This window comes from Pogoniulus pusillus, chromosome 33 (assembly GCF_015220805.1).
Source record: "Pogoniulus pusillus isolate bPogPus1 chromosome 33, bPogPus1.pri, whole genome shotgun sequence".
NCBI lineage: Eukaryota > Metazoa > Chordata > Aves > Piciformes > Lybiidae > Pogoniulus > Pogoniulus pusillus.
Window position 1 is genome coordinate 1,013,404 of NC_087296.1, and position 26,902 is coordinate 1,040,305.

The 26,902-nt window shown below is 50.8% G+C and overlaps 1 long non-coding RNA gene across 2 annotated transcripts in view; it reads left to right on the forward strand.

Moving 5' to 3' along the window:
• LOC135189665 (uncharacterized) overlaps positions 1-26,902 on the forward strand; it is a 43,271-nt gene that overhangs the window by 2,728 nt on the left and 13,641 nt on the right. The gene's annotated exons all lie outside the window — the stretch shown is intronic.

Sequence of the window (26,902 nt, forward strand, 5' to 3'; positions counted from 1 at the left end):
GATGCAAAGGGCTTTAGGTTTTGGTCTGGTTGCTGGGACAGTACCCAAGGAGGACCAGATCACTTCTGAGCAAGGCAGTGGCTGTATATACTTAAAGAGATACTGTTTCCAAGCCTCTTGCATCAAGCTCATTTACATTCACACACAGGCAGATGAGATCTGGTCAGAAAACTCTGCCATGGGTTTGAGAATGTTTGTTCTTAAAGATGCCTTTCAGCAACCACAACTCTGATGTGGCAAAGAGGTGATTTATCGCTTCAGAAGTGCTTATGAATTCTCCTGGGTGTGTTCACGCTGAAGGTGTTTTCAGGGAACTGTTTTCCTGTTCCCCCCAGGAGTTATGTGCTTGGAAGTCCACTTTGAAGTAGTTGCTGTGTGTGTGAGCTCTGTTTTGAACACACAAAAAGACAACCACTAGAACTGAACCTGATGCACTGAGCAGCAAGCCTTAGATTCAAACCTCCTATGCGACAGGGAGACGTGAGCATGGGAGAAAATCTAACTGCACTTGGCTTCAGGTCAGAGCATGGTGAAGGTCAAGGATTGGTTTTGATCTTTTTGTTTTCCTCCAAACTGTCTGAGAAGAGTGATGTTAAACCTGACTGTGAGCAGTTACTTTCTGAATTATCACCTGGAGGTAAAGAGCAGCATGTCAAGGTCGGGTTCAAGCTCGCTGGAGTTCATTGGACCATAGCAGATAAAATCTTGAAGGAAGGAAATGCTTTCAGGTATATTCAAAGTCAACCCGATGAGAAAGGATGACAGCCTGTGGGATGCTGCAAACTTGCCTTTTACAAGAAACAGGAGGAGGAAGTTTCATAGCAGCTGAAAAACCCAGAGCTGAAGGAATAGGTCAGTGGAGCTGAGCGTAGCTTCAGCTGTGTTCAGGGCTGATGTTCTGACACGGGATGGAAAGCTGTGAGCAAAGTTCACAAGGTTTTCCTGTAGGCTTGTGGCTGGGTCTGGTTTTGGTGTTTCAGTGCCTCCTAATTGTGTAGCACTTCTGCTTTGGAATGTCTGACCCCATCCCAGGGGCAAAGGAAGGGCTTCTATTCATGCTGTTCTCTAGAAACTGTGGGCTGCTTGCTCCCCAGGAGAGCGATTTGGTATCGGGTAACTTGCAGTCCTGATCTGGAAACGGTTTAGAAAGCCAACATCAGTAAGGAAAGGTTTGGAGGCTAAGGAATAGTTCAGACTTGTTTGGTTGTTTCTGTTGCTCCAACCTCATTGCAGGTGCATAAAACAGGTGCATGGAGAGAACACGAGGGAGAGTGGGCAGAGGTGGAGCCTTTGTAGTTCGTGAACCCTTCTGGTGAGTCAGAGCAGCTGGAGCCTGTCTTTGGCTTTGGAGTGTCTGGCTGGTTCTGGGAGCATCAGGCTGTGGCTTGGCTCTCTTTTTCTTGAGCTCCATTCAGAAAAACCAAAGCACTAAAAATACATTTCAGCCCTGAGTCCTCTTCACCTGTGTGCAGCTTCAATGCTGCTGTTTGCAGTGCTCTACACTACACAGCAGCTCCCTGAAGGAGATGATCAGAAAAAAACAGAGTACTTTTGGTAGTGTTTTTACTGCAAGAGGCTGAATATGTTGGGGGGGGGAAGCCTACAGCTGCCTCAGCTAAGGGCCTGTGGGGGTTTTCCAGTTTGCCTCAACCTTCCAGGAACTTCATAAGGAGAGAAAAGAAACTTTGTGTGTGTGTATATATATATATGAGTATATTTAACTATAGTTAAATGAAATAATAGGAATTATTAAATAGTAGTTAAAAAATAAACAATAAGTTAATAACAATTAAACAATAATATCTAAATTAAATGATAGGAATATAGTTAACATTAAATAGTAGGAATTGAAATTGGGAATAATGCTTCATGCTTTTGTCATAGCTGATGGGGGGGGGGAGCCCCAAGCTTGTTGTGAGGGCCTGCTAAAACCATCTGAAGAGTACAATTAGCAAATGAAAGTGCTGTGTGGTGGTGCAGAGAATGATTTGCCTCGGTGGCGAGCTCCTATCCTTCCCTTGCATTGGGATGGTCATCTAAGTTGTACTATAAAAGCATCACTTCTGCCTGTGATTGGAGGTTGCTCTTGATAATCTTAGAGGGTTTTCCTGACCTTTATGATTCTATTGATCTCTTCCATGGAGCTCTGTTTCCCTGCACTTCCAGCCACACCTTCCTCCTCCTTGCCCTCAGCTGAGGGCCTTAGGGAACAAGTGGATATCAATGCAGTGCCAAACCTGCTGGTAAAGGACAATCCCCAGTGGGAAAGCTTTCCCCAAACGCTGTCTGGGTTCAGAGCCAAGCTGCACCTTTGTAAGCTGAGGAATACCTTTGCCTAACAAAGGTGTGTGCAAAAAAGGGAATCTATCCTTTAAAAACAAGTAGCTACCTTCCCTTTGAGAGTGCCTTCCTCTCCTCTGCAGCAGATGGTGCTGGGTTGTGGGGAGATGTCAATCTGATCTCTCTGTGGCCTGTAGAACACAGGGTGAAGGCTCTGGCGTGCGCAGGGCTCAGACACACTACAGGGCAAAGTGATCCTTGTCAGCTCATTGGTTTTGGCACAGTCTTCTACGGTGTGCAGGCTGTTCCTGATGTCTCCTCTGCACCCTTCCAAGGCTTTCAGCATTGCTTCTGTCTATCATGCTTATGAAAGATGTCAAAACTAACAAGGAATGGAGGAAAAGAATCACAGCAAGTTCTAAGAGGTGACTTTGATCTACAGAATGTGAGTGGCAGAGGCAGCTGCACCTTATACAAACTTTGGCTTTTCTGCTGAAGCCTGTGCCAGCAGCCTCACAGAAGGGTCAGCACTGCTGGGCTTCACTTTCATGGCTGCAGACCTCATAGAGCCACAGAGTGGTTTGGGCTGGAAGGCACCCCAAAGCTCAGCCAGTTCTAACCCCCTGCCATAGGCAGGGACACCTCCCACCAGCCCAGGCTGCTCAAAGCCTCATCCAGCCTGGCCTTGAACACCTCCAGGGAGGGGACATCCACAACCTCCCTGGGCAGCCTGTGCCAGTGTCTCACCACCCTCTCTCTCAAGAATTTCTTCCTCATCTCCTCTCTCCCAGCTCAAAGCTGTTGTCCTCTGTCCTGTCACTCCAAACCCTTGCCACAGGTCTCTCCCTGGCTCTCCTGTAGCTCCCTTCAGGCTGCTCTGAGGTCTCCCCAGAGCCTTCTCTTCTCCAGGTTGTCTGCCTCTAAATCCCACCTAATCTTGGCATGTGACAGAGCCATTCCTGGAGCAGGCTCTGGAGCACACTTGCCACACACTGCTCCTGTGGTGTGTTCCCATGACAAAGAGGGATTCAGCTTTTGACCTGCTCTCAGACTGCCCCTCACAGGCCTTTGGGCTCACCTGAAGAGCCTATCTGCAGCCTGGCACCTAAAACTGCTGGAGGCAAAAGGGCTGCAGAAGTGACCACTCACGGCATGCCACATGGCTTCTAACTAACATCAGCCTGCCCTCACCCTGCAGGAGTCCTTGCCAGGGGACAGCCTGCTCCACCCACATCACCTGTAGCTCAGCAGCATTAGATTTGCTGGCCCAGTGCCTGACTCCTGAGGAATCACAGCTGTGTCTAACACTCTGGGGCTCCTTTGACTGTTCCAGGTGCAATAGTTTGCACAAATAGGCTGATCCTGCTTTAACAGTGATGACTTTGGTCAGAGTCTGCTGGCTTGGATGCTGGGAAGACACAGCTGCATTCAGGAAGGTGTAGCTCAAGAGAGAGGCAAAGTTAGAGCTTTTTTCCTTATCCAAAAGCTAGAGGAAAAAGCAACATTGTCACTGCCACCTTGCCCAGAGGCCTCTCCTGGAATGCAGAAATGCCCTCTTGAGATCATAGAACCACAGAGTGCATCAGGCTGGAAGGGACCATTGAAGGTCTCCTTGTCCAGCTGTCCTGTGGTGAGCAAGGACTCCTCCAACTAGATTAGGTTGCTCAAGCCCGACTTAGAGCCTTCATCGGGTCCTAGTTAGATACTCATCAGAGAAGGAAAGCTGCTCAGACACTGAGAAGCAGGACCTGTTTGCAAAGCCATTCTCGGGCACCTCCTGCAGTCAGTGCTGTTCTCTGCTGCTCAGCGATGGCCAAGAGCTAAAGCAGTGGATCAGGAGACCAGAGAAGTTTACAAGAGAGTGCCAGGATTGCTCAGCCCTGGGAAAAAGTGGTTGCCAAAGCAACTGTAGGCACTTGAACACCAACCAAATGCCAGCGTATCCAGGTGGTGCTGAAGGCCTCGGAGGTGATGCCTCCAGCACAATGATGCCATAATTGCTGCAGGGCTCTGCAGCTAGGGAAAACAACGTGAAGAGCAGTCCTGAGCCCTGCACAACCTGAATCATCCTCTGAGTGTTACCCAAGTCCGTATCTTATAAAGCTTTCCAACACCATTCCCTCAGGGTGGACCCTCCTGTGCTTTAGCTTTCCATGAGCAGCTTTGTTCTTTCCTTCAAGGTCTTTCTTATGCAAATCATCTTCCATCTTCTTTCTCTTTTTGTCTCTAGCCCCTTTCTTGTCTGCCTTGCCTGGCGCAAGCTTCCCCCTTTGCCCACTCTCCAGCTCTGATATGACTGCAATAACCACTGTGGTTTTAGCCACAGCTCTGATTTCCCCAGGAGCCTTCAGAGTTGGCCTGCCCAGGAGGATGGGTTGGGTGTGCACAGCAGTGAAGACTTCTGTGCCCAAAGGATTCCTTGGCAGTCCTGCGGCTCCAAGCTTTGCTCTGTGCCTGTTCCTGCTCCTCCCCACAGGAGCTGTCCCTTCTCCTGAGCAGACTCGGTTAGAAGGAGCATTCCCGGGGGTTTGTCAGGGGACGTTGGAGGCAAGTGAGGGAGAGCAGCTTGTCCAAGGCTGTGCTGAGAGGCTGCTCTTTTTCCTGGCTGCCTGGGCAATTGGTCCTGGGTTTGAAGGGCTCAGGGTGAGAGATCTGGCTTTGCTGGGACCAGTTTCCTTTGAGACCTCAGGGCTTCACTGCCCTTCCCTGCCTCTCCTGCTTTCAGCCTGGCTTCCTCTGCGAGTTCTGTGGCAGTGTGGGGCACGGTTTAGTGGGCATGGTGGTGTTGGGATGATGGTTGGGCTTGATCCTAGACATCTTCTCCAGCCTCAGTGGTTCTGTGATGCTGTCCTGTGACTGTAAGTGGCCAGCTCCAGGGTGCCCTCCCATTTCTCTGTGCAGTGAGTGAGGCTCTCATGTGGTGCTGGGGGGGCTGCTCCTCACCCATCAGCCTCCGAGTGGAAATGATGGTATCAGACTGCATTTGAGCTTCCTGGCAAAAGATGAGACTTGCCCTGTTTGTTGACATGTGTCTTGTCTCCTGAATTGGTGCCCTGGGGAAGGACCTCAGCCTCAGGATTCAGCCAGACATGCACTAATCAGAGGAGGGCCCTGATTCCCCACCAGCCTTGGCCATGTCCCTGGGTAGCAGCGAGCACTGCTGCTGCAGAGCCAGCCCCACGGGCTCCCTCCCAGCAGAGAGGGCCCAGGCTTGAGGACATCTGCTGGGGCCATGACAAGTGAAGGCCATAGGATGTGACAGTGTGGCACATCCCTGCAGGAGCCTCCTGTGCTGAGCCCAGCCTGCCCTACAGAGCAGATGTTCACTGCTCTCCACAGCTTGTCAAGACTGGGAAGCAAGGGCAGGGCATGGAGCAGGCTGATGTCCCACTGAGCTGGCCTCTTTCCTGGCCCCTGCTCTGCAGCAAACAGTGGTGATGTGACTCTTGGGCTGTGGAGGATGGAGCACCCTGGAGGTGTTCAAAGCTAGTTTGGATGAGTCCTTGAGCAACCTGGGCTAGTGGGAGGTGTTCCTGCCCATGGCAGGGGAGCTTTGAGGTCACTTCCAACCTATTCTGTGACTCTGTGATGTGGCACAGCAATGCCAGTGGAGAGCCAGGAGAAGGAGGCTTGCCAAGAGTGCAGTGAGACCCCACAGAGGAGGTGAGCAATGTTTGGGGCAGTACAGCCCCTCAGCCTGTGAGCGCATCAGAGCTGCACAAGTGGCTGAGCACTGGCTAAGTGCCACCAGCAGCACTGATTTCGTGGTGGGCTGACAGGCTCTGGAAAGAAGAGCAGAGGCAGCAGGGAGCTGTTTTTCTCCTCATAGGGGACCTGGTGACCTTCCTCTGCCTTGTTTTAGGGTTGCTGCTGGAGGTGAGCAGTTGGCAGGCATCTCCTGAACAAGTGAGAACCCGAGGAAAATGGAGAGCTTGGAGCAATGTGCTGGGGGCTAATAAGGATAATTTATGTCCTGATAGCAGACAGGTGCAAACTGATCCTTCTTCAGCACCAAACGAAGTTCAGCTTGGGGTTCTGAAGGAAGTCTTTTCTTCATGCCACTTGCTCCATGCTGAAGGCTCAGTGCTGGCCAGGAACTGTCAGCATTTGCGTCCTCCTGCAGCTGGTGCGCCCTGGCCACACGGCTGCAGAGCACCAGCAGTTCTGTAATGGCTGCAGAAGCCACAGTTGAGGCAAATGAAGAGAGAAATGATTTTATTTTTTTAATGACAACTCTCCAATTTATATGTAATTACCAGCCATGAAAGAACCTCCCTGGTATGCATAATGACCACCTTTTGTCCTTGCATGAAAAGTCGAGGTGTTTTCATTCAAGGTTTTGTTCTCTTCAGCTTATTCCTGGCTGGTTGGGGAGACAGAGGCAGCTGTTTTTATGACAAGTCACACAGCCCTTCCCCAGGCTATTGACAGCCTCGGTTTGAAAACCAGCTGGGTGCATTCTTAGTCTGTCAAGCCCAGGCCATAGAAACAGGAGTCCTGGCTGAGCCGGTTCCAATGTGCTGCTCAAAAGGAGCTGTTCTTGACGGTGGGTTTGGGTTTCCTTGCTGCTGTCCATAGAAACCAGAGATTATTAATCACCTGTAACACACCAGATAAAACGTGCAGACGACCCCAAGTGGCACGTTGGGGCCACAGGAGGTGTGATGCTCTGCCAGCTTTTGTGTCAGCAGAGAGGGAATGCTAAAGCAGGGCAAGGCAAGGCTGCTCCTGCTGCCTCTGCTGCGGTGGCTGACAGGAGGCCACAGCAGAATGAAATCCACTGCTGGGCTTTGGACAGCAGGAGGAAGTTTGCTCTCTGCCCGAGGTGGCAGGCACCCTTCTGATGGAAGTGTCAGCAGAGGATGATGCTTTTGGTCTCCATATGTTGTCTGGACTAGAGGAGTACTTTTAGAGATGGAAACTGTAGCACAAAGGTGGTTGCCATAGATGGTATTTGGCACTGGTGAGGCCACATTGGGAATCACAGAATCAGTCAGGTTGGCAGAGACCTCCAAGCTCATCGAGCCCAACCTAGCACCCAGCCCTGGCCAATCAACCAGACCATGGCACTAAGTGCCCCAGCCAGGCTGTGAACACCTCTGGGGATGGCGACTCCACCTCCCTGGGCAGCCCATTCCAATGCCAATCACTCTCTCTGACAACAACTTCCTCCTCACATCCAGCCTAGACCTGCCCTGGCACAACTTGAGGCTGTGTCCCCTTGCTCTGTCCCTGGGTGCCTGGCAGCAGAGCCCAACCCCACCTGGCTACAGCCTCCCTTCAAGGAGCTGCAGAGAGCAATGAGCTCTGCCCTGAGCCTCCTCTGCTGCAGGCTGCACACCCCCAGCTCCCTCAGCCTCTCCTCACAGGGCTGTGCTCCAGGCCCCTCCCCAGCCTTGCTGCCCTTTTCTGGACACCTTCCAGCACCTCAACATCTCTCTTGAATTGAGGATCCCAGAACTGGACACAGCACTCAAGGTGTGGCCTGAGCAGTGCTGAGCACAGGGGCACAAGAACTTCCCTTGTCCTGCTGCCCACACTGCTCCTGAGCCAGCCCAGGATGCCATTGGCTCTGCTGCCCCCCTGGGCACTGCTGCCTCATCTTCAGCTCCTCTCTACCAGCACCCCCAGCTCTCTCTCTGCCTGGCTGCTCTCAGCCACTCTGGCCCCAGCCTGTAGTGCTGCTTGGGGTTGTTGTGGCCAGAGTGCAGAACCCTGCACTTGGCCTTGTTCAGTCTCATCCCCTTGGCCTCTGCCCACCCATCCAGCCTGGCCAGGTCCCTCTGCAGGGCTCTGCTACCCTCCAACAGCTCCACACTGCTCCTAGCTTGGTTTCATCTGCAAATTGCTGCTGGACTCAATCCCCTGCTCTAGATCATCAATAAAGATATTGAACAGGACTGTACCCAGCACTGCTCCCTGGGGCACACCACTGGTGCCAGCTGCCAGCTGGATGTGGCACCATTCACCACCACTCTCTGATCCCAGCCTTCCAATCAGTTTTGGGATCTTCACTACAAGCCATCCTGGAAGCCCCCTTCAGTTACTGGAAGGCTTCTATCAGGTCTTCCTGGAGCCTTCTCTTCTCCAGGCTCCCTCAGCCTGTCCTTGCCATAGAGTCATTCCAGCCCCCTGATCAGGACTTCTTTACTCCACCTTGAAGCCTTTGGGATGGGACAGGACTCTTTGGCTATCTCCAAGCACCCAGAGCACTGGAACATAGCATCTGAATAGGGTTAAAATCCCCCTTGCTTGTTTGCCCCCCAGGGGCAGTTGCATTCTTGACCATCAGTGGTGAATTTCCCCCAGACTATCTCCTCCTGAAGTCCCCAGGTAGAGGACTGTCTTCTGTGCAATAGATGGCTTTGTATTTGCTGCACTGGAGTTGTTCCAAGGACATCCTTTCAGAGCAGAAGCAGATGTAGATGAAGTTTTGCACAGTTTTGGCTGTGTTCTCTTGTTAGAACAATTAATTAGAAGGCCTGAGCACAGGCAGGCACTCGACACAGCACTAAAACAATTGCTGGATATTAAACAGTGCACTCACTCAGCCTGTGAATGCAGCCACACTGAAAGGCTGGAGGATGGCAGCAAATTGTGCTGTGTTTCAACAAGAACTTTTAATTTTCTTCCAAGGTTTTTTTTTCCTTACAGAAGTTGTTGAAAGCTGGGGGAAAGGGAAAAAAATCAAGTGAACACATGCAGAGAGAGAATAAAAAAGGGAGGGGGAAAAAGTGGAGCAAAGGAAAGAAAGAGAAAAGGTTGAGGTTGTTTCTGGAAATGCCAAGAGCTTATAAATGCTCCTTTCAGAGAGCAGGAAGGGAAGTGTGACCCATGGTCTAAATGTCACAGTGAACTCTTCTGCTCTTACCTGGAAAGGTTTGCTCACTGCAGGGTAGGGACAGGAAGGGTCTGGATCAGCTTGTCAAAAAACCTGAATAGAGCAAAAGAACCTCAGCAGCCCTCCAAGGGAGAGGCTGGTAAGGAGAAGGGAACTTGGGTCTGCAGGCTTCTTTGCTCAGGGCCAGATCCAGATCCAGCAGAGGACTGCAAGAGCCACTGCTAACTTCTCTGAGCTGCACTGAGGGCACCTGAAAGTTGATGCTGTGAGCATGGCCCAAAGTGTGTTGATGCTTGGACAACATCCAGATGACTGTGTTAAAAACCTCAAAAGCCTCCTCCCAAAAAGTCAAAGCTTTTCCCAAGCTTGCTGAAAAGATTTTTCCCCTTTCAACAGCATATTTTAAGTTACTGCTGCTGTGCTGCACCTTTCAGGTTCTGCTTTTGTGATCTGCAGGTACAGACCCAGGGAGCGGTGGTGGCCATGCAGAGACAGGGTGGTGGAGAGCACAGCAGAGCTTGTGTGAAACCACACAGCCTGGGAGCTTCCAGACAAAGCACTCATGTGGCAAAATAAAGGGTTTAGAAGGGAAGAGTTGCTGCAGATATTAGAGTGAGAAATTAGCATCTGTAGTACCATTCTCACACTCAGCCTATGGGTTTTAGAAAGAGCCAATTACTGCCAGCACCTGCTTGGGGTAGCAGCTTTGTTTCAGCTGGCCAAGAGGTCATGCAAACGAGTCAGGAAACTTCTGATTCCCCTTATGCAGCCTGGCCCGATGGGATGGAGGTTGCCTGCCAGCTAAGGTGAGGGATGGAGCAGAAGAGTTTTGGGGAGGCCATGGGGGATGCTTGGGAGTGCTGTGCAGGGGCATGAGGATGCAGCAGCTTGATCTGCTGAGCGTGGAGAAGGCAGCTCCAAGGCTGTGTGTGGTCATTGGCAGGTGCAGGGAGCAATGCTGCACTCGGTCTCCAGATGTGGATTCTGGAGCAGCTCCCCTCTGGGGACAGGCTGTGAGGGCTGGGGATGCTCAGCCTGGAGAAGAGAAGGCTCTGAGGAGACCTCTGAGCAACCTTTCGGTACCTGAAGGAGGCTCCAGGAGAGCTGGGAAAGGACTTTTGACAAGGACTTGGAGGGACAGGATGAGAGGAAATGGATTGAAGCCTAAGGAGGGCAGATTCAGACTGGAGATGAGGAAGAAATTCTTTCCAGTGAGGGTCACTGTCACAGGCTGCCCAGGGAGGCTGTGGATGCCCCCTCCCTGGAGGTGTCAAAGGGCAGGCTGGATGAGGCCTTGAGCAACCTATGCTGGTGGGAGGTGTCCCTGCCCATGGCAGGGGGTTTGGAACTGGCTGATTTTTAAGGTCCCTTCCAACCCAACCTATTCTGTGACTCTCTGAATCCAGGCAAGGTGGTGGCTGGCAGCTGGCACACCCTGTGATGTCCCCACGTACATTATTCCACTTCCAGAGCTCTCCTGTGACCTTGCAGACTTCCTGCATCGTGTAGCTAAAGTTTTGGACAATCATTTTCTAGCTGCTCTGCTGCTTAGTCCCCTTCAGTACCTAACCTTGCTCCCTTCTACCTGAGGTCAGTAACTCCACATTGCACAGAGAAGTTGATTTGTCAAATAATTTAATCACCTCTTCTGTGATGCTGCAGTCAAATTGTCAGAGGAAGCTTGTTATGGATCTGGAGTACTGGTAAGCACTTATTATGGGTAATGAGGCTTTTGTCTTGCAGCATTCTGAGGATCATCCTGAGCTCCTCCTCACGCTCCAGCAAAGGGGCTGTCACCTCACATTTGCCTTTAACATTCTCCCCACTCCCTGAAAAGAAATTAGAGGTTGTTAGCTGGAAGCTCATTTGAAGCCTCAATTTTCTTGAGTATCCTGCTCTTGTGGGGAGTACCAGGTGTGTTCTGACTGTGACCTTCAGGTTCAAACTCAACTGGCATGCTACAAGTCTTTGATTCCCACCCTCCCGCCCCCCTCCCGCTGAAGAGGCAGTGGTTGTCTTGACAGCAGGAACAAAGCTTCATCCTCATACTTTGATAATGGAGCAAGGTTAAAATAAAACCAAAATAGGCTCTCGAGAAGCTGAGTATTTTTTAAGACAAAGGTTGTAATGAAGGCTCTTGTGCTGCTAAGATACATTAAACATCGCTGCTTGTATCCAGGGCGTTTTCCTGCGCTGCTCGCTGCAGCCTGCGGAGGTGCCACCCCCGGCAGCGCCTGCTCTGCCAGGTGCAGCACACCCTGAGCTCCAAAGGATGCTCTGCTCCCAGAATCACATCCCAAAGGACCAGGGTGAAGGACCTGACACATTCTCTTGCCTGAAGAAAGACAAATATCAAACCCCAGCACTTGTGTTAAGCCCACGGCGAGGAGCCCTGCGGCGGTGCAGGGCGAGCCAGGCTGCCGGGCCAGAGCCGCTCTGCCTTCTGCTGCCCCTTAGCCCTTCCCAGCGCCATGGCTCCTGCGGGGCCGGCCAGCTCTGCAGGCAGCTGTGCTCTGCCTGGGTAAGGAGGGCACCGTGGCGCTGTGGGAAGCATCCCAAGCCCTGCTTGTGGCACTGGAGCTGTGGGGGTGTGCAGAACCTTCTGGTGAAGCAGAAGGTGGATGTTCACCGAGTTCTTGGAACAAGTGATGGGATGAGAGGGAATGGCCTCAGGCTGGGCCAGGGCAGGATTAGCTTGGCTAAAAGGAAAGGAATCTTCGCTGCCAGTGGCCAGGGAGTGGCAGAGGCTGCCCAGGGAGGTGGTGGAGTGCCCATCCCTGGAGGTGCTCCAGAAAGGAGTGGCCATGGCACTCGGGGATGTGGCTTAGTGGGCGTGGGGGTGTTGGGTTGCTGTCTGGGCTGGATGATGCCGGAGGCCTTTTCCGACCTTAATGACTCTATTTAAACAGAAAGTGAAAGACTTCACCTTTGTCGAGTTTCTCTAGAGCAGGACTCTGTAGCAGTGAGTCTCTCCCCAGCCCCACGAAAGCTGCCAGCCAGCTTCAGGGCTCCCTTCCCTTAGCTGCCAGGCAGCCAAGGCGCAAGGACAGACAGGACAAGTGACTCTCTACACCCCTTGCTCTCTCTCTCTTCAGACCAAATGAGGGTGCAGGCAAATACAATCTTCAAGCTGTGTTTAGAAAGCAGCAGCCTGGGTGTGCAATACCTTGGGAAGGAGATCCCACCCCTGCATCACCTGCTGCAGCAAGTGTAGCTGCTTAGCAGGAGCTGGACTGTTCCTGTTACATGGAATCCCAGCTAATAGCTGCAGCTTGATCAGTGCAGTGTGTAATTGACTTCATCAGGCTCCATCAGCCTCCTGGGAGATCAGGCCTTAAGGAAGTTCAGCACTTGCAGGATCAGCCAGCATGCATTACTTTTCCTTCCTCCCCCTGACCTGTGTTTTTGGAGTTGTAATTTGTGCCATTCCAAGCAGTTTCTCTTCGTGTGCTCCCTCTGTAACTGCATCTAACTATCTTAAAGGACATGGTGAGGAAATCCACTCGGGGATGTGGCTTAGTGGGCACGGGGGTGTTGGGTTGCTGGCTGGACTGGATTATCTCAGATCCAACTGAAACACTTCTATGATTCTCATGGCTGGGACCTTTCGAAGGTTATAGACACTGACCTGTGGGGGACTCAGAGCTGCCATGGTTACACAGGTGGGGTTCCTGGTGGAGGGCAGAGAGGGCAGCTTGCAGAGCTCAAAGCACAAGCCTCCTACTTCACTGGATGGTGGCAGTCACCAGCTGGCTGTGCCCATGCTCTAGGGCAGTGGGTGGTTGAAAGCACAACTCTCTCCCTCTGTTGGCCTCCTGGGCTGCCTGTTCCTGCACTGCTGGGATGAGGGCAGTTTTTAGCTCCAACTTTTAGGCAGTGTCAGGCTGCCAAAGTCACTATTTTCACTTCCTCCGCCTGGCCTTGGGCACTGCCTGCTGGTTATCATCCATCACCTTACTGCCTTCCTTCTTTAACACTCAAGCCATAGGAGCTTACCTCCTCTGCCAGCAGCTTGTTCAGTGCTGGCTGGGCTGCAGGGTGACTTCTGAAGCCCTTGCCAGCGAGCCACTGCTCTGCGTGAGGCTGGCTGACAGCAGAGCCTCAGCTCAACTCTCCATCTGCTTTGCCGACCTCTCCTCGGGCAGAAGCCTGCCAAACGTGGCTCTTTCTGTAGCTCAGCAGTAGATGGCTCAGCCAGTGCCATGGCTTCCACTGCTTGGCACCAGGTTATGCCACAACTGCAGCACTCCCATGGCAGGTTTGCTTTTGGGGCTTCCAGTGCCTATAGCAAGCACACATGTGAATGAGTCAAGTTAGCATTTGGCATCAGACTTTATTCCAACGTTTTTTACTCAGTCTTCTCTTGCTAAACACCAGGGCAGGCAGACATCATCTCTGTTCCTCTCTGACTGCCACTGGAGGCTAACTGGCCTGTGCAAGGGGGTTATGGGCACAGTGGTTTGAAACTGCAGCAGGGCAGATTCATATGGGAGCTTTGGGGGAAGCTCTTTACTGTGAGGGAGGTTGGCCAGAGAGGTGATGGAGGTCTCATCCCTGGAGACACTCAGGGTCAGGCTTGATGGGGCTCTGAGCAACCTGCTCTAGTTCAAGATGTCCCTGCTGGCTGCCTGGGGGGGATGGACTGGATGACCTTTGAGGGTCCCTTCCAGCACAGTGCATTCTGTGATTCTGGGACTCCAACTGCAGGAGCTCTTTGCCAGCAGTCTCAGCAGATGCCAGTGCCGATGCTGGCACGAGGGCAGGCTCCAGCTGAAGCCTTAGGTACCGTTCCCTGCGCCTGGAGGAGCTTTACCTGAGCTCCCCCAGTAGCCACAAGCACTGACACTCTTCCTGCCGCTCACTTCTCTTCCCACCACCCCACGAGGTCACAGAGAGAGGGAAAAAACGGCAGGAGAGGGGGCGAGGGAGGGGAGCTGTTTGCTGCAGAAGGTCCTCCCCCTGCTCTTCTGCACGGGAGGGCTGAGGACGTGAGTGTGACCAGCCGCTTCTTCCTTTGTGCTGCCGAAGATTACCAGGCTGTGGCGTGTAAAGCGAATGTGCTCGTTGTCAGCTGCGCCGGACACAGCTCCCTTTCATCATCACCTCTCCCAGCTCCCCGGGAAACTCCCTAATGGGGGGGGGGGGGGAACCCAACTCAGAAAAAAAGTCTTTGCAATTAGCTATCTCCTTCCCCTGCGAGTGTTCTTCTGTTCTGCAAACAACTTTTGCTAATGTCTCAGTGGCATATTCAGAGGGAAGAGAATGGAGCAGGAGACTTTTGGCTGCAGCCCATTATGTGTTTTTTTCCATCTGTTTGTGGCGAAGCAGCAAGAGCTGAGCGCTAGGTCTTGCCTTATGGCAAAGCCTGATCTGCAGTTGCTGCTTTCCCACACTTACTTAAGCTCCTCTGCACACAAAGCAGATGCCGGTGCCACGGCAGGCCTGGGAGTCTCCTCCTGAGCGCCAGAGACTGTGACCCGGCCAGGTCCTTAGGAGTAGCCTCCAGCAACGCCGACCAGCCAAGCACAAAAGGCTGCTCACCGTTGACATCAGATGATCTGAAGCTGGTTTATCGATGGGGAAAGCACAGAGTCGTCGCAAACGGTGCGGGCCCGTGGCTTGGCTGCTCTCCTGCCGGGCTCGGGAGCCTCTCTGGGGGAAGCTTTTGGAGAGGAGAGCAATTGCCCCAAGTACACAACTGCTTTTGCTGTGCCTGGGCTCCTGGCTTCCAGGAACACAGCAAAAAAGCAGCAGTGCTGGAGAGAGCTCGGCAGGGATAAAGAATATTCCTCTTTTCAAAAGGAGGAGAGGACAAACCGGGCAGTGAAGTGGAGCTTCCCCTGCGCTGATTGTTCCCTCTCCCCGGGGCTGAAATCTTGCCCTATTAAGATAATTGGGAGTGTGCCATCGATGGCAGTAGGGCCGGGCTCTCAGCCCTTCTATTCAGAGCTGGGCTCTCTCCCTGGCTCTTGGCCCCATCTCAGGCTTTCCTCCAGGGAGCCGTTCTCTGTGCTATGCCCCAGTGCCACCCAGCCCTACAAAGCAGCTCCCAGCACCAGGCAAGAAACAACACAGTTGATAAATGCGCTGATAAAAGGCTAAAATAATACTCAACTTTTTTTTCCCCTCTAGTTTCCTTTCTTTCTTCTATTTCCCCTCCAAATTTCCTTCCCATTCCTCACCTTTCCCACACAGATGTTGGGGATCAAAGTCTGCTTCTATTGTCTCAGCAAAAGCATCTCTGAGTCTGCTTTTGAAGTCGTTTTCAATCTCACAGCCCAAGAACAAGACTGAGCTCATGTTCTGGGGAGAAGCTTGACATTTTTTGTTTGGTCCCAGATTAATTTGATTGATCCTTAGTTTGGTGCCATGGTCTGGTTGATTGGACAGGGCTGGGTGCTAAGTTGGACTGGATGATCTTGGAGGTCTCTTCCAACCTGCTTGATTCTGTGATTAATATATATTTTAAACCCCCACCCCTCTTGCAGGGCATTTTTTTGCTCCTTTGTGACCCTCCACAGGATGAGGAGACAGAGTTCCTCCAAAGCTCTTCTCTGGGGTTTCTGCTACTACCAGAGGCCCACTGCAGGTTGGAACACTGGAAAAATCAGAGTAGCATTTGCTGTGGTAACAGAAAATCATCTGAGGGTCCTGTAAGGGCTGAGACCAGCGGAGTTTGGTGGTAGCAGATACAGAGTCACCTTTTGGCAGCCCTATAATCAAATAAAAACATGTGCCAGTAGCAAACAGCAGTAGTAGCAGTAGTGATGTATTCATCAAGAGTTACTGATAACAATCTTTATATACTGTAAGAAAAGCAATGGCTAAGGCCAGGTGCACAACAGAGTTTGAGCAAACCTCAGCTTCTGATCTCCACACGCTTCATCTTTGAACTGCTGCTTTATGATATCCTTTTGCCAGAGTCCTTTGATTGATACCTCCTTCCCTCCCCCCACACTTGTGACACTTCAGAAGCCAATAAACTTCTCAGACACCAGTGGCAGTGGAAAACATGAAAATAGGGGGTTTGGGTTTGGTTTCTGAGCTCTGTGACTATCTCAGAGTTATTTTAGGCTGAATTATGCTGAAGAATGATTTTAGCCTGAATGATTTTGTGTTAAATGATGATTTTAGGCTGGAATGTTTTAAGGTAAAGAATGATTTTAGCCTGAATGATGATTTTAGGATGGGTTATTTTATGGTGAATGATGCTTTTAGGCTGAATGATGATTTTAGGCTGGATTATTTTATGGTGAAGGGTGATTTCAGGCTGAATGACTATTTTAGGCTGGGTTATTTTGTGGTGAATGATGATTTTAGGCTGAATGATGATTTTAGGCTGGGTTATTTTGTGGTGAAGGATGCTTTTAGGCTGAATAATGATTTTAGACTAGATTATTTTGTGGTGGATGATGATTTTAAAATGGGATTATTTTATGATGAAGGGTGATTTTAGGCTGAATGATGATTTTAAGATGGATTCTTTTATGGTGAATGCTGATTTTAGGCTGGATGATCTAACGCTGAGTGGAAGCCCAGTTTGTGCAGTCTGGACTGGAGCTGGTGTGGTTTCTTTGGGGGACACACACCCAGTTTAGCAGTAAGCTGCTGTCTGACTGCTTTCTGTACCCTGCAGCAACCCCCCCCTCTGTATATTGTAATATTTGTTTTGGAAGTTTATCTATTGGCTGACCATATGAACATGTTCTCATTGCCTACTCAGGCCTTTGAGCAATTTGCAGCCTTTTGTTAACAAAGAAAGGCTCTCCGAGCCTCCTACTTGAGCAGGGAGTTTACCAGCTGCTCTCCACTCTTAGCCCTCATTAGGAGCCTGCTGCTCCGCTGAGAACCGCACCACATGCTCTGCCCTGCGCTGGCAGCACATTAGCCTGTTGCTGCTCCTTCGATTGCCGGCTACAAAAGGTTGCTCTGCCACTCCATAGCCAACTCCTGCTCTCCTGCTCTCTGAAGAGGCTCCGTATCATGAGCTCTCTAACTAATTACGGGCTGCGGGACAAGCCACAGGTCGTTACGCAGGGTTGGTCCCCACGGTTGGTATCGGGGAGGGGGGGGGCAGGTTTTGTTTGGGAAGGGTTAAAGCTGCTGCTGCTTCCCAGAGTCCAGCCCTAGAAAAGCCAACGAACCCCACCCGGGCGCTTGGGCACCTCCAAAAGGCTGCTGCTGCACAGCAGCTCTCGGCCGGCAGCCTCGGTGCTGTTTGGCTTCTGCTGAGCGAGTTAACCACAGAGTCAGTCTCGGCTGCAGGGACCTCGGAAGGTCAGCTGGATCCAAACAACTATTTCAGACAGGAGGGAGAAACTGAACCAATCCCTACATAAAAAATAATAACAACTGGGACAAAACCCAGCGTGTTAAATGCGAGGAGAAAAAACGGATTTGAGTCCTGCCTGGGGAAAAAAAAAAGGAATTAAAACAAAAGTGATGTTTTAAAGGTGAGGAACAAACTGAATTAGCTCCCACCCAAAAATCCTAATTAAAGTATATGTGTGTTTTAAAGATGAGGAATAAGTGGAATCAGTTCCCATCTAAAAATCCTAATTGAAACAAAATAAATGTGTTAAAGATGAGCAATAAATGGAATTAGTTCCCACCCAAAAATCCTAATTAAATATATATATAAATATATATATAAAAGATGAGGAATAAATTGAATTAATTACCACCCAAAATTCTAATTAAATATATATATGTATAAATATATATATATATAAGATGAGGAATAAATGGGATTAGTTCCCACCTAAAATTCCTAATTATATATATAAAATAATATATATATTTCCTAGTTTTATATATAATTATATATTATATATATAAGATGAGGAATAAATGGAATTAATTCCCAGCTAAAAATCCTAATTAAAAAAAAAAAAAAAAATTAAATGTTTTAAAGTGAAGTGAAGTTCCTGCCTAAAAGCAGTAATTGCAGAAAGTCATATTTACACTACGAGGCATAAATCAAATGAGCTCCTGTCTGGCTAGGCTCCATTCTGGTCACAGTCACAGGTAGGTCACAGAACTCTCTTTGGACAAGGAGCACTTAAAGAAGAGGCTGAGCAGGAGAGGTCAGCTCGGGAATGCTCTTTTGGTTCAGCCAAGCTGGACTCATGGATAGTTTGGAGCCCCAGGTGGGGGGAGGCAGTGATTTAGTGACCTGCTCTGAGGTGTGCCTGGGGCAGGACCCTGCTGCTCTGGCTCTGCTTTGGGCTTCCCAGCGAGTTCTCAGTCCTCATGTACTGGATGGTGGCATCCAGTGGGATTTTCCTGGTTTACTGCTGTTGGTTCTGAGACAGGGGGGCAGGAGGTCTTCTTTGTTTTCATTCCAGGGCATCTCATGCCCACCTTGAGTCTGGGCTCTTGAGTTGATGCCATTATATGGTGATGCCAGCACCATTAGGTAGTGGTGCAGCACCTGTGTCTGTGATCATGGAGTTACCTACCTACAGAGAGCATCAACCTGTGCATTCCACATGAACCTAGAAAGAAGAAATCCATGTGAGTTGAAACAGCCTAGAGCTTGTAGATCACTGCTAGCAGAGTCACTGATATGGATGAGGCTGTGCTGAGAGCCTGCCTCAGAGCACCTGGTTAGCAAGAGGTAGATGAGGTCCCCTCAAGACACCTGGAAGGAGCTGACATTCACAATCTTGTTCTCTTGGGAGGCCCTAAAACACCCTGGGAGCTGTGGGAGGGACCACACAGCAGGCTTGTGTTGTGCATTGGTGATAACCTCCTGACATAGATGGGCAAGGAGCCGGTGAAGGGAGATGCTCTTCTGGTCCTCATCTTTGCAGACAAGGAGGCTTGCATGGATGAGCAAGGAGTGCTTGGGTAAGCTAAATGCAAGCAGAAGGAAGAAGAAGGGACAGGTGACTTGGAAGGAACACACATACACTGTCTGAATGTGCAGGGATGAGGTTAGGAAGGCCAAGTCCATGTGAAGCTGAATCTGGAGAGGGCTAGAAGTGAAAAAGAAGAGAGGGAAGTCTGGGCAAGCCAGAGAACCTGGTGGCAAAAGGACATTGAGAAGACCTCTAAGTTACTCAATGCCAGCTTTGCCTGGGCCTTTACTGTTAGATTTGCCTTCAGATGAGGCCTGCAGTGCCATGTGGGAACACCACAGATGCATCACAAGTGGTTGCATTATTGGGTGCTGTAGCTAAGAGGAGTTTTAAGCTGCAGCAGGTGTTCCAGAGAGGCAGGAACAAGGCTATCTGCAAGCCCAGTCCCTTGGCTACTCTCTGCACTGCAGGTTGCTCTGTGGATGTGTCATGGCTTGCAGCTAACATGACTTGGTGATTCGTGAATTCATAGAACAGATTGGGTTGGAAGGGGCCTTGAAGGTCATTCAGTTCCACCCCCCCTGCCATGGGTTGCTCAAGACCTCATCCAACCTGGCCTTGGACGTCTCCAGAGAGGAGGCATCCACAGCTTCCCCCAGCAGCCTCTTCCAGTGTCTCCCCACTCTCACTGGAGAGGATTTCCCAACTCTGCAGCTTTTTGAATGGCAGAGCTGTGAAAAACACCTCCTTGCCATGTGTACTTAGTTAAAAGCCCCAAGGACAGAAGCAACTGGGCCCTGAGTGCCGTGGGCATGGCTCCAGCAGAACCCTGCTGTGTAAGCCCAGATCTGTTCCACGCTGGCTTATTGTTGCAGATCCAGCCCAGCACAATCAAGTCATGCTATGGTTGCAGCTGGTAAAGCAGGCTGACGTTTGTCTGGCTGGGGGAGCAAAGCTGTGTGCAGCCAGCCTAACTGCTGGGGACGGTGTGGATGGATGGCTCCTCACGGAGGTCCAGAGGAGAAGGAACTGAGAAGCAGAATTCAAAGGAATGTGCAAAGTGCAGCTGAGGTTCTGTGGCCACTGGGCCTAAGTGGGACTGTCGTGGTCAAAATCCACATGAGTGGAACTTTGTGGCCGGGCAGCAGGAGCTATTCTCAGGGAAATACCTGCTCCAGGCTTGTTCCATTCTTCTTGCTAACAGCTCTCCTCTCTTCTCTAGGCACTTGTTCTCTCCTCTGCACTTGCCAGCACTTTCAGCTCCTCAACATCAGATTTCTCTTGCACTGTCGAACATGCTCTCTGACTGCACCACAGCAGAGTAGCTCTTCTCGCAGCTCCTCATCTGCTGCATCTCTTTATTCCTCCCTCAAGCCATGAGATTCCCCTCCAGGTTTCATTGATTTTTTCCCCTTTTCTTTATTGTTTTCCACTTGTCTTCAGGAAATCATCACCATATGCTTGCTCTGTTGCAGTTCTCTTTCCCCAAGTGGCATCTTCTTTTGGCCATTGTTCCAGCCAACATCCTTGGCTGGAATAGGCTTTCTTATGTTAATTCTAGTTGAAAGTACAGCCTCAGTCCCTGCATCTGTCTTCTTCCAGCCATCACAGCCTCCTAGCCTGCCCCTGTGGCATCCTGTCCGAAATAGTTAATATTTGCCCTCAATTTAACACAACCAGAGCTGAATTCTTGGAGTTGAGTTCTGGAGCACAAGCTGACAAGGCACAGCTAAACGGCACTCAGGTTTTCAGTCTTGCTCAGGCTCTGAAGATCTCACAGCACAGCCCTTGCAACTTGGCTGTGCCAAATGCCCTCAATGTGTGAGAAGCTGTGTGATGAGATTACTCTTGAGGTGAACATTTTGACCATGCCAACTTGGTTTTGGTTGGAAGAGAGCTCTAAGATCGTGGAGTCCAAACATCAACCTAACACCACTGTGACCACTAAACCACATCCCCAAGTGTTGTGGCCACACATCTCTGAACACCTCTGGGGATGGTGACTCCACCACCTCCCTGGGCAGCCTGTTCCAATGTCTGGCCACTCTTTCAGGAAAGGCATTAGGAAAAATCTTCATCCTAACGCCCTCTTGGCACCAGTTTAGGCCATTTGATTTTGTTCTATCACCTGAAACTAGGGTGAAGAGACCAACCCCCACCTCATCCAACCTGGAACATTGCAGTGGGGTCCACAGGTGTGCCCTCTCTTAGAAGATAAACTCGAAGCAGTGCTGCTGCTGAGTGGGTACAAGCTGTGTGGCTTATCACTCTCTCCCGGGCGTCCCTTCTGGGTAAGTGCCACAGCCAACCACAGGCTGGATGCAGTGTATCAGCTCCCGTGACTGTTCCTGCCAAACAGCAGGTTCTGACTGTGGGAGCCTGGTTACTAAATGCATGATGCAAAACTGAACAGCAGAGGCTCACCCAAAGGTGAATTTGAGCCCCGAGGCCGTGCTGTGCTCTGACTTACAGCTCTGAAGTTGTGGGGCCAGCAGGAGCAAGCAGGCGGTTTGGTCCCTCGCTGCTTGTGACATCGAGCCTGAGACTTTCTCTGGCACAGCTGCATGGCAGACACAATTAGTGCTCAACAAAGACATGCTAATTATTTACAGATGCATCAGCAACAAAAGCTCCTGACATTCAAATTCAAAGCTCCCGGGGCAAATGAAGGTGGGAGTGACACCAGATAACCTCACATGGCAGCATTCAAACAAGTAACTTGGATTTTAGCTTAATGCCAGCAGAGCTGCTTCCTTAGATCCTGAACCTGAGGACAAGGTACAGTGGTTCTGATCCTCAGCACAACTCTCAGTGGTCCTGAGGCTCCTTTCAGGCAGTGAAAAGATGGAGAGTGGAGAGTCTACTCCAGACAGAGCAGTTTGCTTTCTTTTGTCTGCTCTGTCTTGAGCTGCAAGCAAAAATGACACTTCTGAAAGGGAAGATGCTCAACCCAGGTCCTTCCAAGCTGCCTGGACAACTGGGTGGTTTCAAAGCCTGGCATCTTAAAGTTTGGCATGGGTTAATGACTGACTTTTCACTCTGGTGCTGACACTTGGGATGTCCTGGTTGTGTGTCTGGACTCATTATACCTGAGAGGAGTAGCTGGCTTCTGCCAAACGCATGCCCTCTTTCTGCATGAGCTTTCCTGCCTGCAGAGTGGGCGCAGAGCAGTGGAGCTCATGTCCTGGAACAGTGCAGGTCAGTACAGAAGGATGAGAACCTCTAGCAGGGAGAGAGGAGCAAGCTTCCAAAAGGTCACGATCCCTCTAACTCATGCTTTGCTTGAGCTGGAAACAAACCAGCTGTGGAGAACCACTGCGGACTCCAGGATGGGATTTCTAGCCAGGCTCCTGCTGGCCGTTGTGGGGTTTCTTTCTAAGCATCCTCCAGCATTCAGCGAGTTTTATTTTAGCCGACTTGGTTCTTGCTTTTTCCTGTCGCCTTCAGCGTAGGAGGCTGTTTGGAGGCTAGGTGGAGATGTCTGGAAAGGCTCCTTTCAGCTCCAGGTGAGGGTCTGGCTGCCATTCCAAGCATTCCCAGTTTGTCTTCGCTGCCCGGGGGGATAGAAACTCTGTGCCCTGCCCTAGCCTGCCCGCTAGGAGCTGCGGGACTGACTGCTGGTCAGCCTGGCACCGAGGCGAGCAGCGCTGATGCCCCCTGCCAAGCGGGCGCCTGCCTGCACGGAGCTGAGCTGGGTTTAGGCAGCAGACAGCTGTGGCGTTGTGCGATTTGCTTCTGGCGGCTGGGCAAGGGCTGGCGTTGGGAGCCGGAGCGGTTCGGCTGCTGCCGAGCTCACACCTATTGTGCGGTGCACAATGTGCGTGATGAGCGCTTGTTCATGGGAGCGGCTGTGCCGTGCGCTGGAGCCGGAGCTGCTTTGTGTGTGCGCCAGGGGCCAGCAGCGCTGAGCTCTGCTGCCTCTGGGAAAGGCTTTCCCCCCGCTTTTTTTTGTTGTTCTTAACAAAGCCAATACTTCGTTGGAAGCAGCTCTGCTGGTTACCTGCAGGTGTGCAGGGCTCGGCTCTGCAGGCAGCCGCCAGATGTGACCTGTGTCACTTCGTTATCGTAGCGCCGTAGCCTGGCATGGGTTGGAAGGGACCTTAGAGATCAGCCAGCCCCGGCTGGGACAGCAGCTCAGGAAAGCTGTTTAGAAATTTCATTCAGAGCAAAAATGTTTGCTTGGAGTTGTCCTGCTTGCTGGTTTAGAGGGAATTATCTGACTGGAGGTGTTCTAGGTAGGGAAAGAGATTTATGGTTGACCTGAAGGGAAAAAAGCCTCAACTTCTAAATCCCTCTTCGGGTCTGGAAAAGTGAAGCTTAAACCATGTCTGGGTGCTTCTGAGGGTCTTCTGTGGGGTAAACCAGCAAACAGGACTTGGATCAGAGCTGGCTGCAGAGAGGCATTTTGGTTATCATGGAATCAAGCAGGTTGGAAGAGAGCTCCAAGCTCACCCAGCCCAACCTAGCACCCAGCCCTGTCCAATCAACCAGACCTTGGCACTAAGTGCCTCATCCAGGCTACCTTCAGGGGCAGTGACTCTACCACCTCCCTGGGCAGCCCATTCCAGTGCCAATTCTGATTCTGTGAGAGGGGAGCAGAAAGGCAGCACAGCAGCCTGCAGTTGGCTTTGTTGCACATCAGAGTTGTCTGCAACCCTACGGAGTGCTCCCATCCTAATTTAATTTGCCAAACATGGGCACTGGTCTCTGTTTCATCTCCACACCACTTCTGCTTCCAGCAGGCAGTGTCTGTTTTGCTTCACTTTTACAGTGGTGTGTGGGGCTAGCTCAGACAAATATGTTTGGGTTTGGTGTTGCTGGCTGCAATAACATTTTCCCCAGCAGTTGGCAACTGCAGATGGCATTTTAGGTAGCTCTTCTAACAGAAGGATCTTGTGGCTTTGCTGGTCCTTTGTACAGGGCACTAGACACATAATTGCATGAATTCCTTTGTGGATTGTTCATTATTTTCAACCACACAAACACATCATTTCGTCTGTAGGCTACCACAGGACTCAAAATGAGAGTCAATTAATTGCTATTTTTGCCGTGGCCAAGGCTCACTCTTTGCTGCTGAATTATCTGTAAACAAAATAATTTTACAGTCAAAATGATTACAGGATGCTTAAAATCATTCTTTTTAGAAATGAAATATTGCTTATACAAGTGAAAAAAAAAAAAGAGAGTAGAAAAGGAGCTGAATATTTCTAGTTAGAGTTAATAAACCATGAAATAAGAACTGTTATTGGGTTACTGTGTGCTCTCTGCAGCTTGGGAGGTGAAGTTTCACCCAACTTTGCATCGATCCATTCTTATTTGGCTGGAACTGCAGTGGTTGAGATGCCCTCTGGTATTAAAGGAGCTCAAGAGGTCTGAAAGCTGCTCCCCTGGAGCCAAGCAGGGACTGGGGTGCCAGTTCCTAACTGTTACCAAGCCGAAAGACTTATCTGTGTCCTTATTGGCCCAGTGGTGGGGTCAGACAGTCCCTGGAGACAGCAGTCTGGCACTGCTTGGTCAGCAGAGCAGATCCTGGGGGATTCCAGCAACTCTCCCTTAGAATCACAGGGTGGTGAGGCATGGGAGGCACTCCAGAGAGGGTCCAGTGGAGGGCTATGAGGATGATGAGGGTACTGGAGCACTGCCTGGTGAGGAGAGGCTGAGGGCCCTGGGGCTGCTTAGTCTGGAGGAGAGAAGACTGAGAGGGGATTTGATAAATGTCTGTAACTCTCTGAGGGCTGGGGGTCAGGAGGGGGGGACAGGCTCTGCTCACTGCTCCCTCGGATAGGACAAGCAGCAATGGATGGAAGCTGCAGCACAGCAGGTTTCAGCTCAGCACAAGGGGGAACTTTATGCTTACAGGGTCCCAGAGCTCTGGTACAGGCTGCCCAGAGAGGCTGTGGAGTCTCCTTCTCTGGAGCCTCCAGGCCTGTCTGGATGTGTCCCTGTGTGTCCTGAGCTGGATTGTATGGTCCTGCTGTGGCAGGGGGGTTGGACTGGGTGATCTCTTTGGGTCCCTCCCAACCCCTGACATCCTGTGAGCTTGTGAAGACAGAAGCATAGCTGCTGCCTTTTGTTGCTGCCTTTTAACATCTTTGCCCCTTCCCTTTTTGCTTCCTAGACTCACCAAGAGCATCTCAGCTCTGCTCAACAAGCTGTGGGTAAGATTCATGCCTGCAGAATGTCAAGTAGCCTCCTTAAAGCCATTGCATGGCTCAATTAAGGCAGAAGGAAGCAGAATGTAGGCACTAAAATGACATCCTGAGCACATAAGCGGTGCAAGTTAGGGTGCACCTGAGTGCTTTAATTTGTAAAAGCAGTGAAGACCTAAACTGACTTCTGGAAGCTCTCAGTGGTGCTGCAGGTTTGCCCTTAGCCTTCCAAGTCTCTTGGAGCTTGAGTTCTGGGGTTAGTGTTTTTCTGCATTGACCCTCACTCTGTAGAGGGTCATATTTTGGGTCTCGCTTCATTCCTAAGTGCTCTTAGGATCTGCAGCTCTGTGGTCCAGCACCTCCACAGCCCAAGTGTCTGGAGCCCATGAGGCTGTCCCAGGGCACAGCCAACACCAGCTGGATGCTGAGCTCCACACTAAGCTAGCAGCAGCTGGGTTTAAAATACAGAGAAAGCAAAGCTCTGAGGTTCTTCCTCAGGCAGGGGTGCCCAGGTTGCAGGGTGCTCAGGCAGACAGGACAGGACCTAGGCTCAAAGGCTTCTTGCTGGGACATCTCATTTCAAGTCCACTGTCACCTAGAAAGGTTGGACCAGATGGTCCTTGGGGTTCCTCCCAAACTGGCACTCTGGGATTCTTCTCAGCTCTGTGCCGACTGCTCCTCTGCTCTTGACACAGCCCTGGCTGCAGTTGGCCTTCTTGGCCACCTGGGCACCGTGCTGTGTCTACAGAATATTATGGACCAATCCCAGTTCCTGGGTCTGGAATTTTCTTCTGGGATTGAGTGGTTTGAAGCTGATCCCTGCAACATTTGAAGCCAAACCAGCTCAGGCCTGTCATAGCTGCAGAGCAGAACATGGCCACTGGCATCTCCCCACTGAATTCTGCAGGCAGGTTTGTAACAAGAGGCAGTTGTGATAAGCCTGGGGAAGAGAGAAAGAGATTTACAGTCCAGGTTGAAGTCTCATCGGGCAGAACATGCTCATTAGTGCAATATTCACTTCCACCTCATCTTTTCCTTCTGCTGCTGCACACTGCTCCTCTCTCAGCACTGATTAGCAGCCAGAAACCTGCCCTGGTTTGTTGGTTGTTTTTTTCTTACTTGAGCATCCTGTGCGTGGGGGCTGGACCTGGGCTGTGGGCTGAGGGGCAGTGAGGCTCCCTCTCTGCTTTGTGCTCCTGTTGTCACTCACAATGTTTTCATTATGAGCTCCATTGTTTAGCCTTAATTTCCTGGCTGTTGCAAATTATATCAGGCTGCATTGTAGCAGAAGGGCTCATGGACTTGATTTGCTTTGCTTTCCCAGGGAGGGTGCAAAATTGTTCTCAGCTCTCTCTTCTATTTCTTTTTCTTTTGCTAATGTGAGTTCTCAGGTAGTGCTTCCCTGATCATTTCCATCTAAACAGTATCCTAATTAAAGGGGGCAGAAAAGAAAACACTTTTTGTTGTTGCTGGTTGTTTGTCCTTAGTCTTCCAAGTCCTTTGCTCCTACAGCTCTTGCAAACAACAGAAGGAGGTCCTGGGGAGCCACTTGCCAATCCATTCCTCCCTGAGCTGCTGACTTTCTCTCTGTGCATCTGTGCCTGCCAAGAGGGAGGTAAAATGTGAATGTTGGGTTATTTTCTAAAGCAGAAAGCATTTCCTTGGTTCTTACAGGTGGCTAAAGAACAAAGGCCACCAGGTCCCAAGCACACTGCTCTCCTTCGTGGCAAAGGAGATGGTCTGGAGTTGCAAGTCCGAGGTTGCAGGCTTAAGCCGGGGCAGGGCTCTCAGCCTGCAGAAGCGAAGCTCGGTGGGCACTGGGGAAAGGA